Source organism: Pantherophis guttatus, chromosome 3 (genome assembly GCF_059756535.1).
Source record: "Pantherophis guttatus breed Tessera chromosome 3, ASM5975653v1, whole genome shotgun sequence".
NCBI lineage: Eukaryota > Metazoa > Chordata > Lepidosauria > Squamata > Colubridae > Pantherophis > Pantherophis guttatus.
In genome coordinates this window covers 50,536,686-50,556,086 of record NC_142065.1, presented here as the reverse complement: position 1 = coordinate 50,556,086, position 19,401 = coordinate 50,536,686, and positions in this window count along the sequence as shown.

The window sequence follows — 19,401 nt, the reverse complement described above, 5'->3', positions numbered from 1 at the left end:
TAGACGAAATTGCTTATATATTTGATAAAACAAGTATGCCAAGTTGGTCCTTAGAAGCTTGTGCCTCACATAGTTTCTCCTTAAGGGCATTATTATTATTCATTATCAAATTTATTTGCCACCCATTTCCTGGTTCAAGGCAACTCTGAGCGGCATGGTTGGGGAAGTTAAGGAAGTAATGGTGACTGCACAATTGAAGGTCTGCCCCTTTTTTTAAGCATTGCAAAGGCATGGCCTCAATTGCATGGCGGTTCATCATCTTTACTTTTTTTATAATTCCACTCCCCCCACCAATGACTCTGATTCTCTTTCTCATAACTTTTAGCCAAAGTCAACTTGACCCCTCCTCAGTGAGGGTCATATTCAGGGTGGTTAAAACCAATAAATCCAACTTCTAAGCCAGGTCATCCCAAAATTGCACTTTCCAGTTCAATTTAAAATTGTATCCTATGTATCCATCTCTGTTAAAGGGAATTGATGCAAATTATAGACAAACAGATAGACATCCCAACATAAAAACAGTTAAGGTAAAGGTAAAGGTTCCCCTCGCACATATGTGTTAGTCATTCCCGACTCTAGGGGGCGGAGCTCATCTCTGTTTCAAAACCGAAGAGCCAGCGCTGTCCAAAGACATCACCGTGGTCATGTGGCCGGCATGACTAAACACCAAAGGCGCATGTAACGCTGTTACCTTCCCACCAAAGATGGTCCCTAATTTTCTACTTGCATTTTTTACGTGCTTTCGAACTGCTAGGTTGGCAGAAGCTGGGACAAGTAATGGGAGCTCACCCTGTTATGTGGCACTAGGGATTCGAACTGTTGAACTGCTGACCTTTTGATCGACAAGCTCAGCATCTTAGCAACTGAGCCACTGCATCCCTCTTATAAAAACAGTAGTTACAATTAAATATATCTGGGAAAAGTTTTAGTGGAGGAGGGTGGTATTGGCTTCTTTCCTGAAGGCAGAAAGAAAAGGGATAAAGTCCAATTTTTAAGAGAACTTTCTCATCAATTAGGAGTAAGATCTCATTTATCTAACAAACCTCTTTAAAAAAAAAAAACAGTCTCTCATACAGATTTTAATACCCTGGCAAATTTATAATAGAACAGGTGGACCTTCAGATAATGAAACCCAGCTCTGCTTTGGAAATAAAAAGCAATTGGCAGCTAGTCAGAACTTTCAATATGGGCAAAATATGATCCTAATGCTGTGCACTAATTAGCAATATTTTATATGAAATTGGGCTTTCATAAGACCTGATTAGTTTTCATTCTGGCCTGATATATATCTACATCAGTGCTTTTTTCCCCTTTGGAAACTTTGGGGTAATTTGATAGTTATCAAATAGTTCCTTCTGCTTCTTTTTGGAATACTCAATCTTTTCTAATCCTGATTTGCTTTACCACTATCCTCATACTGTACGTACACACACAAACACACACACACACACAATCACACAAAATATGTGACATGGACCTCTTGAAAGAGTGGATCAAAAACTACAATGAGATATGTGAATATGAGCCATTAGAGGTATCTGAAGATCAAAACTAACCCTGTTCAATTAAAAACTCTAAAAAGCGTATCATGGTCTTAATAAACAATTAATACTTCTATTATTTTTTGTTTTCATGTGTTTTAACTATAAATCTCATATTTTTCAAGCAAGGAAAAATAGTGGAGTCAGTCCTCAGACTCTTCATGCTGCACCTCTTCATTCACAGATTATTTATGGTTAGATACTTAAATACAGGGAACATAGCGATCCTCCCTCTAATGACCTCCTGTCTCATCTAATGGCCCGTTGCCATCCTGAAGTGCAATTAACAGCATAAAAGTTTCCAAAGCAACTGTATAATTCTTTTACTGTTACCTGGAGATCCATCACTTTCACTTATCTTTCTATAATGGCCTTGACCACTAGAATCATCTACCAACCAACTGGCAACACATGTGTGAAAAAATTCTGCTGAAATTACCTTGACCTCATTTTCTGCACAGCTGGAAGCCACATTGTCACAAAGAAGACAGAGTGGGTACAACTCATTTTCCTGGTCTCCAGCAGCTTTTCTCTGATTCTTGCCCATTTATGGAATTGCTCACATGCATGTTTTAGGGCTGCTAAAACATGTTGGCTTAGCAATGCCTCTCTGCCACTAACTGAAGCCTGTGGACTCTAACTATTAGTGACAAGTGATCTGGTCAGTGAAATATAAATATTGATTTATCTAATTCACATAACCACCCATCTTATAAAGAAGTGAGATGTTAATAATACTAGCTTCATCATAATCAGAATGGAATTTCAAGAATGTTTCATTCTTAAAGCCTCATGGTCAGATTGCTAGTATCTATTTCAATTACACACAATAAATAACAAAGCAAATATTTGAAGAGAATCAAATAACTGTTCATGTACACACAATTAACCAGATGTTTGCCATATGTCTGCTACCTTGCCTTTATAGAACAGCAAATCCAAAAAGCATCATAGGAAGCTGTTCTATTTAGGAGCATGGAGAATTTTCCTATACTATTTGTTTATTAAACTCAATATTATTTACTCTGCTTGAAGCTTTCCAACACAGTGATCTTCCACATCAGCTGCTGCATTTAGCCCTTCAGCTAGGTAATCAGGGATTAAACCTGAGCTCTTCTTTGTGCAAATCATGTGCGTTATAATATACTTCAAATTTCGTAGCCCATACCGTTTCTGCTACCGCTATGTTAATCCTTTGTTCTGGAAACCCAGGAACTGCTTCATAATGGAGCCATAAATTTCACAATATGGTTATGTGGAGCGAAGAAATTGCATTAGATTAAGACAGACCATTGATCTATTCAAACCAAAAACTGTCAGTCCCAATGAGCCATGACTCCCAGGGGATTTTAGTGGACTTGGTTTTCCAAACTTTCTTTCTAAGATCTTTCAGATGCAAATGGCAGAGATTGAAATTGAAACTGAATAGACATTTAGCCTAACTGAGAGGTCGCTCCAAGAGGCAGCTCTCCGTGGTACAAAACTTAGTCACCACAGCTTTACAACACAATCAAAAAGTAGAAGGGACCTGAAGTAAGGGTGAATGTTCTTTTACCACCTCCATATGCTATAGCACCTCAACCAGTGCTGATACTAGAATGAAAAAGAGAGCAATGAAGGTTTGTTTTTTGGTTGTTGTTTTTTTTTTTCTTGTCCTCTAGCTGCTATCAATGACAGAAGCAGCATGAGATCTGAGTAGGTCAAAGGCAATTGTATCTGCTGTTTGCCAATTCAGAGTTTCAGTGACTGACCCAGCTCATGAATCACACGAAGCCATCATATGATTCGTTTGTTTTGAGTTTTGTACACCTTGCTAATTGTAATTTATTCAGCAAATCATGGATAAGCCAACCACCCTGGCATTGAGCAAGTGCTCCTTGTTATTTTCAACATACTTGTTTTCATCTTTAACAGACACTATTCTGAGTAAGGTTAAAGGGCTGAGAAAGATATCTTTTGATGCGAAGCACAGCCAAGACAATTAAGAAATGTTACAAATAAATAGAGATTAACTTTTTTGTTGTTGTTGTTTTTAAAAAATGGTAAGAAAGTGCTTCAGAGAATTAGCCTCACTATACCTTTTTAAAAAGATAGTCTTGGATTAAACTTTCAGTGGTAGAAGAGGAGATGCAGAAGAACATTGATATATTTTTTTTACAAAAGTTACAAAAACAAAGTCAAATGCAAAGGAAGGGAATTTTGCCATTACTAATAACATCACCAGTAAACATGCTCTCTTAGACATTCCTATATTTTCCCCAGATAGGAAGTGTTGCAACTTGATTGCTGGGGAAACGAAATGCCTTCACAACAGAAATGTCACTTTGGAAAAGAGATATGATCTGTAGGAAAATTATTTTTATGGTGCGAAGAGCTGACTGTGTGGAAAGACAATGAGACAAGCCAAACTTCACTGCTAAGGCTGCAGCCCTAAACAGATTGGACCCATTGGTTTCTGCCAAATTTATTTCTGATCTATATGCTCAGGATTGCACTACTCATTTTGGATGTGGATGAAGCAGTCTCATCCTCCCAAGTCAGCACTGTGAGAACCACACAGCAGGTTCAGATATGATCTACTACTCTTCTGCAGTGTTGCTAAAGCCAAAAGGGCTGCTCAGGGATGTGTGTATGTCTGTGTGTTTATCCTTTCTTCTGATCAGCAACAATGTGGCCTATCAGCAGGAATGGCTTGTGATCCTTACAGAATTTTTCCATAATTCATACCATGGTCTTTTCTTCAGCATCAAATATTTATTTCTGGAAACTTAGTAACAAAGCACATCTTCTTCTTCTTCCTTGTAGCATGGTGGAACATTCATACCTAGCATAAATTTCCTTGTGTTAAAATAATTATATTCACGAATCTGTTGAACGTTTCATTGGAATGGGACACATTTTTAAAAAAAGAGAGCTGTTCTCCATTCATACTTAAGAACCTAAGGAGCCAAACAGTTATCTGTCCTACTTTTGTCATCTTATGTTACCACACCAAGCTCAGAATTATATCCTACTACTACACACTCTGTGTAGTATCAAGAGTATAGCTTCATCTCCGTCTTACGATCCAATTCAGAGTTGTTCATTGAGCATGAAGGCCTGGAGTTTAGCATAATAATACAAAGCTAAAAGCTAGTGAGAGGAAAAGATCACATTTAAAAATATCAATCCATACTATTTGTGGTATTTGGGGGATTGCACTGTAGCGTTTGAATTAATGGACATCAACACAATCAGCACTTAGACTAGAGATGTCAAGCATACTCAGTCAACAAGAATGATATGTTATAAATACCTTCACATTCAAAAACACTGCAGAGTTTGTCTATTTATTTTCTTAACTCAGGGAAGGAAAACTTTGCTATATCACACACCCACTAGAAGTCACCATTGGCTTGGCCAGTTCTGAAGAAAATGCAAGGAATTGTCATTCAACATCTGCATGGCTGATAGCTTCTCTATCCATGATTTAATTCTTATTTAAAGGAAATAGAACTAGAAAGGAAATAGAATCAGGGTCCAGATCCTCAAATACTAGGCTTTATCCTTTCCAGGCAATGTAATGGAGGAAACAAAGCTAAAAGGAGGTCAATTAGGAAATCATCACAGTCACAGATGATTTTATTCAATAATATGAAACTGGAAACCAAAGACATAAGAAAGGCATGCTCAGAAACATTGCAAAACAGTCAACTTTTTTGGACAGGTTTGTGTGTGTGTGTGTGTCAAAATCTGGAAGTCAAGCCCCATCCTTTTGTACTGAATTGTGCATGTACAAAAGAAATGGTGTTTGAATCCCAATGAAATGGCAATAGAGGTAGATTTTTACCCACCCACCTTATATACCTCTGTATTGAACTACATTCAGCCTTTTTCTACTGCCGAGTTGCCTTTCACCCATCCTAAATTGGCAAAAAAATAAACTATAGTGACATTAAATTTGTTGTTTCCATTGCTAGTTCCTATTCTGCCTCTCTTGCCTCAGTTACTGCAATCTTTTGATTTCCCTCCAAGAAAAGACTAACACATCTTTTCCACACCTTAAGATTGTCCTTGGATGGTATAAGAATGCAGAGACACAACACTACTTTAATAACAATACAGGTAAGGACAGATTTAGCTTCAGGTTGTGAGAATTAAGCATAAAAATGACAGTACAGAGGCATCACGGGGATCTCAAAAAGATAACATAGCTCCATAACTACATAAGTGAAATCCCCACCACTTGTTAATGTTTAGACAATCTGGTCCAGGGCAGGTTTTTGTGCTGTAGATAAATGCAAGTGGAGAAAGGCACCTAGCTCTTGATTTGAAATACAGTACTGTATCAGATTTACTGAATCAACAGACATGCGCCTATCTCAGAGAGTTCCTTATATGAAAATTATTTTTGGTGACAGAAATAATCAAGAAATGCAGATTCCCATATTATGGCTAAGTCATAAAAGAGTTACAAGTTAATATATTGTAAATCTAGGGAAGGGCCTGGCAAGTATTAAGTTTCATGATCTCTTTTTTTAACTAGTAATTTAAGAACCACTACTCAAAACCAGATGAAAAATAATGGCCCAAGTATGAACAGATCCTTGTATCCTTCCTTCCTTCCTTCCTTCCTTCCTTCCTTCCTTCCTTCCTTCCTTCCTTCCTTCCTTCCTTCCTTTTATGTAGCTACTTATCTCAAACCAGCAAATCTGGGTGGTAAACAAGCATAAAGCCAATGTAAACAGTAAAAACATGATAAAAAAATAACTACAAATAGCATCCAAAAGCTATTATAATCTGTCGGTATCAACATAACCAGGAACCAAGGCCTTTCATACTCTTGGGAACCCAGACTTGGGCACATAGCCAGATCTTCAAGGCAGAGAAGAGCTACAGCAGAGACAGCAACATTGCTTGGCTGATGGAATAAGGAGCATGCCCATCCTGCCAGACAGAATTGGATGGATAGAAACAACTGGGAGAAGATGGTCCCTCAGGCAACCCAGGCCCAAGTCATGCAAGGCTTTGAAGGTGACAACCAGCCAGGGGTGGGTTTCACTTACCTTGGCTCCTGGTTCGCTTGTGCACGCACCACTTTTGCGCATGGGCAGAAGCCTCTGCGCATGCGCAGATCGTATTTGATGATGTCCAGGTGGCTGGAGCCTCCCACCGCTGCTGCTACTGGTTCACCCAAACTGGAGCAAACCGGTAGCAACCCACCACTGCAACCAGCTCCTTGAATTGCTCTCAGAAACAAATGGCAACCAATGTAGAACCCAAAACTAGTGGTGTTACATGTGCTAAACAGCCAACAGCATTTACAATTCATGCACTTGTATTCTGTACCTTTCATTATTCTGTATCAACTGAAGGTTCCGAATGCCCATGCTCCATGTAGGGTGTGTTGGAGTAGTTCAAAATTGAGTATGGAGCCGTGGTGGCGCAGTGGTCAGAATGCAGTACTGCAGGCTACTTCTGCTGACTGCCTGTTGCCAGTAGTTCAGCAGTTCAAATCTCACCGGCTCAAGATTGACTCAGCCTTCCATCCTTCTGAGGTCGGTAAAATGAGGATCCAGATTGTTGGGGGCAATATGCTGACTCTGTAAAGCGCTTAGAGGGCTATAAAGGACTGTGAAGCAGTATATATCTAAGTTCTATTGCTATTGCTATTACAAAGGTCTTGTTCATATGCTCAATCAAATAATTTGCTTTCAGGATAAGGATCATTTCATAACCCCAAAATATTTAGTTTCATTTTAGTTTTCTCACTAGATTAACTAACTTGGGGGCAGAAAACCTTTTAATCTTTCCTCTTGGTAAACTGTAAAGATTAAGAAAATCTTGATCTTTGACATCCAGGATCTACTGGATGATCTCAATCTCTTGCCCAGCCTTGATTCAGAAGACTGGGGGAGTCTCAATGTTTTATTCCTATGATACCTGTTCTATTTCTAATGTGTTTCATTTCTTTCCCTTGGGCTCCAGCTGCAGCTGCCATTCTTTTTCAGTCTGAGCCATGAAGTATTATTGATAGATAGATATATTTGTACACTCAGCCATAATTCAATAAAAAGAAACAATCATTTTCTTTGAAAAGATAAAATTCTCCCGTCAACTGGTCTGGACTCTGAATATCCTCAGGCATCTAGATTAACAGCACTATGCTAGGGAAAGGGAGAAAAAAAATTATCCCCAAAATACAAGATAAGGGGCTGCCCACCGCTTTACTCTCATTAACCCATCTACAAAAATTCCAGAGCAGCTGTTCTGTGTGAGATGAGAGCAGGCAAGAAAAACAAATGATGCAAATAGAAGAATAATTAATGCATGATCCATAAAATTCCAGTTTGCAGACGTGTGTTCCTGCTGGGCAGTTAAAAAGCAGTGTTTCAAGATCTCATCAATTATTCATAGGCCTATACCATTTTTAATAGTTAAACTTGTTTCCAATTAATCTTTAATTAAATCTACTTTTTTAAAAAATAACTACCATACAGCCATTTGCCTGAAGCAAGGTCCTCTTATCTACTGAAGAATCAGTTTGGTGTCAGGAATAATTCATGTATCGCTAAATATCTACACATAAGCCAATTCCATGTAAGAATCAACATAAACTTGTTGTATTATTCATCACGTTTGATCCCACACTTTATTTTGTTAACACTCTGAACTCTCTCAAGATCAAAACTAGCTTCTTTTTAATAGTGATGCCATAATCAGTGTGTAAGAAACCTTACAAAGAATAATGTTTGACAAAACCTCTTTTCCAAAATGCTTGCAAACTTAAAATAGTGAAAAGAATTAGAACTAGAGGCAGAATTAATTCAAACATTTAGCTCAGATAATGTATTTTAACTTTATTATAATTTCTAGTTATTAAATTTCCAAACATTAAATACATAAAGCATATTACTAGTATTAAATGTATCCTAAATTAAGAAAAGGGCATGCTCAGAATCTAATACAATATTCATTTTTTATGTACACAATATATATTCTGGATCACTCAGCAGAATCTCCTAGTCTTTCTGTTTTAAAAAAAGCCAACTCAAATATTAATTATATCCAGGGCTGCTCATCTGAACTGGATTGTCCTTCATGTAGGGGAGGACTTTAAATAAATGTAAACTCACATATGAATTCTTGGATCAGTTCTAGGACTAAGGAGAAGCGGTGGGAAAAAGAAAGGAGAAATGATCCGATGTATAATAATCAATGTATAACAATTATCCTAGCATACAACATCATAAAAACAGGATTTACAGACATTTGTCTTTAATTTCTATATTGGAAGAGTAGCAAATTCATGGAATATTTCAACAGTCATCAAATTAGCAAGTGTACAACATTAAACTGGTATGAAAGTCAATGAAGAAATAGTAAATAACGTTGTGACATACCAACATGCATGTAAACTAGTCTACATTTTGGTGGCCATATAAATGTTTGGCAAGATATAATGGGGCCTTTAATTATCTATGTAGAGTTTGCAATAGGTCTAAGACCTAGCTGAAAAGTTCTACAAAGCAAGCATGATGAGTCTGAATGATGTCCAGGAAAATATTTGGGTCTCACATCATGATAAGCATTTAGGTAATTTGCTTGTCTGGCTTATGAAACCAGGCATTTTAGTTAAAAACTGTGATATACGGTCTAGTATTTTCATTATACAATCATTTAGCATAAATTATTATATCATATCATTGATGAATATGATGAGCTCATAAGTTTTATTTGTCAAGCATATATAAGATAACAGGTAAAAGTATAAACATAATTTGAATACATGAAAAGAGTAAGTAAAAAGGAATATTAGGACAGGGACAGTAGGCACACTGGTGCACTTATGCACGCCCCTTGGCCAACTCTGGCCAAGCTCATTGGCCAACTCTGCAGCCAGTGGCTCCTGTAACATGGAAGAAGTGACAAGAATCCTCTGATTTTTGAAGGAAGACATATCCTCTGATCTGGCTGCCCAGATGATAGTTTATCAGTTTATCAGATGATCTTACTCCTCTTCCGAGTATTCTTCTGTATCAAAGAGATAACCAAGGCCATTAAATTCTGCCCAATGAGGGCAGCAGAAAATTCTTACCAAAAGAAAATCAGAAAGATTAATAGAGAGGATGCCCTGATGCCTAAGTGGAAATTGCAAATTGTACTGTGTATCATGATATTCATTCCAAAAACAAGCCACCAAAATGTAGATGCCTTTCTTGAAAGAGCAGTGATTTGTCACTTCCCTCTATAAATAACAATACCAAATAATCTTGGACAGCACTTAAAAAAATATGCACATGGACAAAATTTCCATCCACACTGCTTGTATCTACACATATAGTTTGTTGATACATTACAACATCCTAGGTTCTTGGGAAGAAGTTGATACATACGAAGGGCAATACCAACTAAAGAACTGACAGCTGTGATGACATATTTTTGTGCATGTAATAATTTATTGAATTTATATGCTGCCCAACCTCCATACAGCTCCTGTGTGGTGTTCTAGAATAAAATTCAATCGTTTAAATACTAAAATTTGCCATCACAATTGATTTCTAAACTGTCCTGTAGAACATTCCAAGCTGGTGACTAACAAAGGGGCATTCTTGTAACAGAAATATAAAATATATTGTTCAGTACATTGATTTCAGTATTCATGCTGCCTGTATACCAAAGACTACTGTCCACTGGCCCTGATTTTTCTGTAACTGTGCTCCATGTTGAACACAGATATCATAGAAATGACATATCCTTTGTACAGCCCAGCTTCTTAATTCCTGAATTAATTCAATCTTCCTGTTGCATAGCATCTATAAAAAGAAAGAGCAGGATTAACTAAAACTGGAAAGAGTCAGATCAGATTCAGTGAATCTGTTTCTTTCCATAATATCCAAATAGTTCCCTGAGAAGGAAGGAAGGAAGGAAGGAAGGAAGGAAGGAAGGAAGGAAGGAAGGAAGGAAGGAAGGAAGGAAGGAAGGAAGGAAGGAAAGACAGAAAGAAGGAAGGAAGGAAAGAAGGAAGGAAGGATCATACACTATACAGTTTTGCAACAAGAGAATACTGTGTCTCTCAGCTCACAGAATCTTACTGGATTGAACTGTGATATTTGGCCATGCAAGTGATGATAGGAATAAGTGGGAAAGCTCTGGCCCACAAAGCTGCTCATATGCAATTTTGTTCAAGGCTGTTACAATCCCAGCTAAAGCTTCAGCAACAGAGCAAACCTCTGGAAAGTCCCCTCTGAAAACTCAACAGTTCCATTAGATGCCTGGGAGAGATCAAAGAACTACAAATAGTCCTCATTTACTGATTGCCTTGTTTAGCAGCAGTTTGAAGTTAAATCAGTTCAATCAGTTGAACAGCTTTGCCACAATCCTTGCATATGCAACAGTCGCAACCTCCTGCAGTCATGTGGCCATTATTCACAAGCTTCACAACCTATCCCAACCTGCAGAATTGATGGAGACCACAAAAAAAATGAAATCAGAAGGTGCAGTCATGTGATCTGGCCAAGAAAAAGAACAGATGATAATGTCCTCCACCCTGAGACTAAAAGCAGTTCTAATGGGTAGCCTCCTGTGCACGTTGGTCCTTGCTGAACTGGGACAGATCCATAGTTGTCATGGTGACCATCAATTCCTCTGCCAACTCTGATCTCTCTTCCAAGGAAGACAGGTTGAAGGCTGCACTGCCAACTCATCGATGAAGTCAAGCCCAGGAATGAACATCATTGTCCAGTTGGTGAATATTTCCCGCTCTAAAGCCATGTCTGCAGTGTTACAGGTGTTAAACCAGATGGGAAGCTTACAGAAAGTCATGGATATCTCTTGGGAGTGTTTGCCTAAATTTTAAGAATGGAAAGGCTGTGATGAAAACACTCCATTAAACTGAAGACTAATTATATCTAAATTGTGAGTGAGCTTCTTACCAACCTGACTCATTGCCCCAGGCATATATAGAATGACAGACAATACACGCAACCCCTTTTCTTTAAGCTAATTAATTTATTAATGTTACAAGCACAAAGAAAAAATACAAAAATAATTAAAAGAACAAAATAATTTAAAAGGAGATGTACAAACATTGTAAAATTCAGCAGCCCTTTTTAGAGTGACCCAGATCTTTTAGGGAAGGATAAGTTGGAAAAACACTTGAGACTGCAGTGGGAAAAAATCTATTATTAAGAGTATAAGAAGAAACCTACTGCAGATATAGTACAACAGCCACCAAAACCAAAAAAGCCCAACTTTATTAAAATACAAAACAATTTTCAAAAAACAGATTAGTACTTCTGTACTTCAGCAACAAACTTCTCAGCCTTTTCTGGGTCAAAAAAAAAAAAAAACCACCCCTCTTGATTGCAGAATTGAGGACTAGGTTTTTGTGCTAAATGAAAATTAAAGCCTCCGTAATATGCAACTTCAATTCCAAGCTTGTATTAAGGCTGCAGTGAGGTCTTATATTTCTTCATAAAGACTGCTACTGTTATTCAGCTACTGTTATTCAGCATTATTGCTATTAAGCTTGGCCTTATAAGAAAAATTTCTAAATCATACATTACTTCTATAATGTAGAACCTGTAACCAGGTCTCTTCATCTTGAAGAAATATCCACTTTCAGTACTATTTCTTCCTCCCTGGTAAATGAATGTCAAAATTAATGTTAAGTCTCTGCTTGAGCACCAAACAATCCTATATCATCTACTCAGCTTCTTATTTGCAAGCATTCAGTATTTCCAAATCATGGGAAATAAATCATGTGAAAGAGCTTTTAAAGTAGTAAGCAACTCCATCTAGCTTTGCGTTGATGTAACTTCCTTTCTTACTTAGCTCTAAAATATCTTGAGCCTAATCAGGAAATTCTTCTCCTCAGATGAAGAACGGATGTGTCCTATTTTTCTATTTTCTTGCTTTGGGGCCCATAATTCATCAAGTAAAAACACAACAGAAAGATGAGAAGTGTTTTTCCACTTGCCAGCTAGACAGTAAGCAATCAAAATTTAGAAGATAGCCTCTAAGCATGGAAGAAGACTAACATCATAAATCTTTACCTCTTCATACCATCCAGAAGTCCATTCTTCTTCTTGTCTGAATGGTGACAGGTATGATCTAAAATATAAGATATATGTTTTAAAAGAATATGTACCATGAATCAAACCTATCACAAAACCTCATTGCCTCCTTAGGTCCTCTTCTCCACCTCATCACCATCATAAAGCAATATCTTCTGACTGGAAGCCTTAATGCCTAATTGCAGAAATGCAAGGAGTTGAGATTGCAGAGAGGAAGGCACCCTCCATATGTTCAGATGCAATATATATATATAGATCTTTCTCCAAATATTTTAAAATCGTCACAGAAAGCTGATTCCAGGACTCAGTACTGAGAGTTCTCTCCAAATGATACCCAGAAAATGGGATTGTTATTATCCACAAGGCCGAGTAGGAAATTAATCTCGATTCTTTAAAGCTACATGTCAATTTCTCTCTAGTTTAGAACAAAAGTATTAGAGTCAGGGGGAAAAAAAGTTTTAGCACCTGCAAAACCATTCTACACATTAGTACCAATTCAAAGCAGATTCTTCTCTTAGGAAATTCCTAGGGAAGGCTTTGTTTTAATGCATAAATAGCAGGTTTATCAAGGTTATGCCAAAAAGTTTTTTAAAAAACCACATTCAAAACACTGGCTTTTGTCATGTCTATAATGCTTAAAATGCTTAAAATAAGCCATTCTTTGAATAGTGCTGATTGAAGAAAAATATCATGAGTTTAATTACTGTGAACTTGTTCAGAACAATAAGAACTATAATAAACCCTCGCCCTATTTCTTCATACAATAAGCCAATTAAAAAGTGCCTCTGACGTGAGGATGATTGCAGTTAAGATTGCAGCCTTATACCCACAGAACATTTCTAATTAGCAGCCAGTAAGTATAATAAGTAGGCAGTATTTAGGCAAGCTCCACTGGTCTCAGAAAGGCTAAGAGAATTAGTTCTGGTCATTATTTGGATGGGAGGCCACAGGAAATCCACAGGGCTGTAGATTAGACTGGAACTGTAATATTGCTAATGACCATTACAACATTTTCTTGCGTGAAGTCAAAAGAATCATTAAAATTTACGTACCACTAATATCCCACAAAACCAGAAAAAATAAACTACCAATATCAATAAGGACATTACAATCCAGAAAAAAAATCTCTTTGTCGAAAAAACAAAACTAACTATGTAGCTAACTTTGAAAACTGCTACAAAAACTTATGCCAATAAAGACTGAATGCACCAATTATCACATCAAGCAAGAAGAAAACCTTCTACGCACAAAATCCACCCGTGCCTTCTATAATTTTGTAAACAACAAACTTAAAGACTCGAGATCCAACCAACAAATGCCCTGTCTTGCACATTGGCAAAAAAAATCAAAACATAAAATACAAATTAGATGGACATGATCTTGTAGATGACCCTCACTCTGTCAAGGACCTTGGAGTACTCATTTCTAAAGATCTAAGTGTCAGAGCCCACTGTAACAACATTGCCAAAAAGGGATTAAGGGGTTTTAACCTAATCTTGCGTAGCTTCTTCTCTGGTAATATTGTACTACTAATTAGAGCATACAAAACATTTGCTAGACCAATACTTGAATACAGCTCATCTATCTGGAACCCCCACTGCATATCAGACATAAATACAATCGGGAGAGCCCAGAGATATTTTACAAGAAGAGTCCTCCATTCCTCTACCCACAATAAAATACCTTATGCCACAAGACTCCAAATTTTGGGCTTAGACAATTTAGAACTGCACCGACTTCAGTCTGACCTAAGCATAGTACATAAAATTATCTGCCACAATGTACTTCCTGTCAATGACTACTTCAGCTTCAACCACAACAATACACGAGCAAATAATAGATACAAACTCAAGGTAAACCGCTCCAAACTCAATTGCAGAAAATATGACTTCAGTAACAGAGTGGTCAATGCCTGGAATGCACTACCTGACTCTAGTTTCTTCCCCAAACTCCCAAAACTTTAACCTTAAACTGTCTACTGTTGACCTCACCCCATTCCTAAGAAGTCTGTAAGGGGCGTGCATAAGTACACCAGCGTGTCTACCATCCCTGTCCTAATATTCCTTTTTACTCTTACTCTTTTCATGTATTCAAATTGTTTATACTTTTACCTGTTATCTTATATATTCTTGACAAATAAACTTATGATTATGATTATGAAAACATCCTCCCCTCCCCCCCCCAAAAAAAATCTCTCTGGACAAGGAAATGGTGAATTGAAGATACCTCTACTAAAAATCACCCACAACTGCTTCAGAGCACACTTGTTGCCTGAACCTGACTTGGGGAGCTGACGGAATGGTGAACAAAGTTACCCAAGCAGATGTCATGCTTAATGCTGGACTAGAATGCATAGTCTCCTATTTTTTAGTCTGGTACCTTAACCACTAGACCCGTGATGGCAAACCTATGGCATGCGTGCCACAAGTGGCAAGCAGAGCCATATCAGTGGGCACATGAGTGTTGCCCTAGCTCAGCTCCAGCTTGCATGCGTGTGCTGGCCAGCTGATTTTCAGGCCTTTTGGACCCACCAGAAGTTGGGCTGTTTCCGGTCTCCAGAGGGCCTCTGGGGGGGTTGGAGAAGGCCATTTTCACCCTCCCCAGGCTTCAAAAAAGCCTCTGGAGCCTGGGGAGGGCGAAAAACAGGCCTACCAGGCCCACCGGTAAACTTTTTGCCATCGCGTGCCAAAAGCGGAGGGCCCACGGGGGTCATTGAATTATGGGTGTGGGTACGCATGAACGCAACCCCCCGTGCAACCCCCACTTTTGGCACGCGATGGCAAAAAGGTTAGCCATCCCTGCACTAGACCAAACTCTCATATTTGTATATATCTTTTAATTGTCTAGGGAGATTCTTAGTCATCCAGATCATGGTTATCCCAAAGGTGTTTTTTCAAGAGGCAACTGGACTTTCTGGTTTTTCTTTGAAGATGCTTCGCTTCTCATCCAAGAAGCTTCTTCAGCTCTTCAGCCATCCCTTTTAATTATTAAGACATCAACTGGGTTTTTTTGTATGTCCAGGGTAGTATTCTTGCAGTCTGATTTCAGATCCATCTTAATTTTGTCAGGTAAAACTTGTTCCTTTTCCAAAACATCTTTTAAACACAGTCTATCTATAGAAGCAGAGAGGATTAAAATTAACTTCTGGGTCCATTGTTCAAAAATATTTTTTTATATTCCCAGTGTTAAAATATTGCATTATACTTCATTATATATTTATAAGTATTTATAAAGAGCCTGTAGTACAGTGGACTAAAGCACTGTTATTAACAGATTAACATCTGCTGCTTGCAATTACTGCAAGTTCAAATCTCACCAGGCTCAAGGTTGACTCAGCCTTCCATCCTTTCAAAGGTAGGTGAAATGAGGACCCAGATTGTGGGGGCAATAAGATGACTTTGTATAAATATACAAAAGTATGAAGGCTATTGCTTAACGCATTGTAAGCCGCCCTGAGTCTCTGGAGAAGGGCGGCATATAAATTAAAGCAAAAAAAAAAAAGTAGAATTTAAGTGTTCTTCTCCTTTAATTTTAATCTTTACCTCCTTCTAGTATCCGATCTTGTAACTCCCATTCTATTTTGTTTTGTTTTAAATAATTGAAAATAAAAGTATTTTTCCACAGGAAGTATTCTTATAATCTTATTTCAAACCTATCTGGACCCTTAGTTTGCTTGTAACTTTCCAAAATCAAAGTTCTAATCACGCTTTTGCCATTTATTAAAAAAAGTCTTTAAATTTGCATTTAAAACTTCTTTCATTTTAAGAAAGGTCACCTCCTGCTTTTCAATCCAAAGATAATAGTTAAAAATACAGTTAGTTATTAGAAAAGGAAGTATGCAAACCCAGTGTTCTTTTAAAGGCACTGACCATTATTTGATCAAGATAGTTATCCCCTTTGTTTCTCAGAGATTGAAGCCTGCCATTAAATACTGTCTTGTCTCTTCATAAAATTTAAAGTTGGTTTATTTGATCAAGGTTAAAGTAGAAGTATTGTTATCTCTAATAACACTTAATGGATTTCCGCTGTCATTAAAACTAAAATGATATGGCTTTAATGATTTGTTTACAGATAAGAGATTGGATATAGGAAGAAAAGATAATTTGTTGTATTTTAAGAGAAAGTAATAAGTTGCTAAAGTTGTTCATACTGTTGTATGAAGGAAAAAGTCTCTATGTGTTTTTTATTTCTTTACTATATTCTTGTTTTTTTTCCTGTTGTTTCTTTCTTCTTTTCTGCACTTTCTTTTTATTTTATTATTTTATTTTTAGTCTATTTTACTTTTTATTATTGCACTTGTAATTTTTAATAACTGTTATTAAAAATCATTCTGGAAAAAGACAATAGCAATAAATAAATAAATTTACAATTAAATTTAACTCGGATTTTACCTGTTATATAATGTAAGCTAATTTGCACTCTTATTAAGAAGCAAGTATTATAACAAGAATATCTGAAACGTATGCAACTTGTAGTGGTTATTTCTGATAACAGCAACAAGAAACAAATAAACTTTCTACAATGCAAGAAAGTGATATAATAGATCTAGCAACTTTTAAGAAGAAATGGGTTCCTGCCAAGTCTTAACAGTTAAAAAATTGGAGAGAAAGAGATATCTGTCTGGGGTGCTTTAAGCAGAACAAGGAAATGTGAAATTAGACAACGCAGCAAATAACACAGCAGCTTGGTGGGTTTTTTTTTAATTTCTGAAAATGAAAAAGGATTTGAAAGAACTTATATCTAGGGTGATCCAAATTGTAAGGTTTTTTAAAATGATAATGATAACTGGAACATTCCAGTTCTGTTTTAGAGATGAGATTTAAGGAGGATCCACGGAATAAAAAGAAATTAGCTGCATATTCAAGGCATAGTGTAAACTTAGAAACTTTAAAAGGCAAGAGTGATGGGCCATCCTGGCTAGGGCTGTTGGGAGTTGTAGTTAACAATATCTAAAACGCATCTGTTTTTTAGCTTCCATCCTCTATACTATGGGATCAGAGAAGAACAGAAGAAAAGGGACATATTCAGGGGTGGGTTCTAAAAAATTTTTTACTACCGGTTCTGTGGGTGTGGCTTATTTTGTGGGCATGGCTTGGTGGGGGGTAATGTAACTGGGTGGGCGTGGCCAAGTTTTTTTTTTTTTACTTTTAAAAGCATCTTTTCCATAACTTTAAGAGGTTGCAGAAAAAATGCTTTCAGAAGCCTCTGACGATCCCAGCTGAGCCGCGTGATCATCAGAGGCTTTTTTTTTTTTACTTTTAAAAGCATTTTTTCGGCCAAAGAGGTTGTAGAAAAAATGCTTTTAAAAGTAAAAAAAAAAAGTCTCTGATGAGGTGGGTGGGGTAAGCGAGTGGCGACCAGGCCGGGGACCGGTTCGGGGGCGTGGCCAGTCAATGTTATTACCAGTTCTCCGAACTACTACAAATTTTTACTACCGGTTCTTGTGAACCGGTGCGAACCGGGAACAACCCACCACTGGACATATTTGTAGAGAATATTCCTCTCATATCCAGACTATGTTCAGGGCAAACTTAATTCGTGCATTTGATTGTTTTCATACATAATTGCAATCTTACAGATAAACTGTTCTTCATGGGTCAACTTCCCATGATAGATAATATATGTACATGATGGCAAGACAAATTGTGTGGGTCTTTCCAACAAACTGTATTTCTATTGAAGTACAGTCTATTGAGAGAGGGAGAGGGGGAGGAAGGGGAATGGGGGGGGAGAGAGAGAGAGAGAGAAGTTATATCACTGTGATGGTGAACCTATGGAACATGTGCCAGAAGTAGCACACAAAGTTATCTCTCCAGGCATGCGAGCCATTGCCCGTTGCTCTTCTGGATTCCGGTGCACTGGCCAGCTGGTCTTCACACGTGTGGAAGCGCCAGAAACTAGAGGAGCAGCTGCCCGGTGCACATGCATGTGCCGCAAAGTTGATCTTCCAGTTTCCAATGCGCACATGCGCACCAGCCACTTGGTCTTCCAGTTTCTGGTGTGCATGTTCTGGCGGCTCTTCTGGTTTTCGGCACACTCATGCACACCGGCTAGCTGGCCTTCACATGTGTACGCACACCAGAAACCAGAAGACCAGGTGGCCAGCATGCATGTATGTGCCGGAAACTGAAAGATCATCTTTCCGGCTCGCGCATGCAAACCAGATGGCTGCTCTTCCGATTTCCAGGACACGCATGCGCACACGCTCCCGTTTCAGCACTCGATGCCGAATAGTTTCACCAACACTGTTATATCATAACCTGTACAGTTTGAATTGTTTTAAGAAATCAAAGTTTTGCTCTGTTCTGCATAATAAATATAAATAATGATATAAGGAAAAATAATCATGAAAGGAATAGATGTGTACAAAATTGGAACAATCTTAAATTTAATCATCCAAGCCTTGACTGAGTAACATTTTTAATACAAGATTGGATGTCATGTGAATCCCTGAGAAATAAAATTCAGACATGGTTATTAACTTTCCAGTTATTTTCTCAGCTGATGTTCTCCACCTCTGAGATAGGAGATGAAGTTGGAGAAGACTCAATCTGGTAAAGCTGAATGATCAGATTTTACAATTATTTGTGACATTTTAGTACTATACTGACCTTCTAAAAGTAGTTGTGACAATGTAATGACTACTAAAAGAAATATGGTATACTGCTCCCAAGAATTATGGATATGGTAGGGGGAACATGTCTTTTGGTCTAAATACCGCTGGCCATTGATTATAAAGACCAAAAATAACTATTATTACATATCTGAAAATAACATATCTTTTCTAAAATATAATATACAGT